Below are 726 nucleotides of genomic sequence, written 5' to 3' on the forward strand. Positions count from 1 at the left end.
TGTTGTTGTATTAGATATAACATAGTAATAGGTGTTGCTAAAGCATTGCAATTTATTAATCAAGTTAGGATAGTTTAAGTGGCTTCCTTTGAATAACTCATTAATAAAAAAACGTGAATTGGATCGTCATTAAGGAATTTCTAACGGACTTCGCGAATAGCCAACTTTCGAGGGATTCCTTTGAAAATTTTCCCTCCTTAATCACCCTATGGCCGGAACAATTCTTCAAGATTGAATAATATCTTGCTATTCCTCTTTTATCAAACTTCTGATCTAATGGCCAGAATTCATCAACCAGACTTGATTTCCTGTCTCCTTAGAACTCAAAGATACAGTGGTACGAGCCTATAGAACAGATCCTGTTCAAGTAAGATCGTTCTTTTTATCAATCTTCTGCTTCATCTTTAGAGAATTTCCTTTTTTAATTAGGTTGAATTTTTGTGGTAGAAAAATTAAAAACTTTAAGTTTGATTTCCATTTTCCACAATAACCATTATATCATGGGAATAGAATTTCTGTCAAGCCATTTGCACCATGAAAAATTACTATCCTAAAATTGTTGTGAAAACGTTGAAAATACATAAATACTATTATTTAATGATAATATAGAAAAGGGTAAAAGAAAAACTATTTCAAATATCTTTAAGGGCAGTTTTGACCCTTTGCGCCTCTTAAAATTTAAAAGATTTATCGGTACTAAAGCCTTAATTCCAAGCTAGTCAGAAT

General features: G+C 31.4%; 1 pseudogene; it reads right to left on the minus strand.

Moving 5' to 3' along the window:
* Positions 1–265: 265 nt before the first annotated feature.
* LOC132055067 (small nucleolar RNA U3) lies at positions 266–377 on the minus strand (annotated as a pseudogene).
* Positions 378–726: the final 349 nt, after the last annotated feature.

This window comes from Lycium ferocissimum, chromosome 4 (assembly GCF_029784015.1).
Source record: "Lycium ferocissimum isolate CSIRO_LF1 chromosome 4, AGI_CSIRO_Lferr_CH_V1, whole genome shotgun sequence".
Lineage (NCBI taxonomy): Eukaryota > Viridiplantae > Streptophyta > Magnoliopsida > Solanales > Solanaceae > Lycium > Lycium ferocissimum.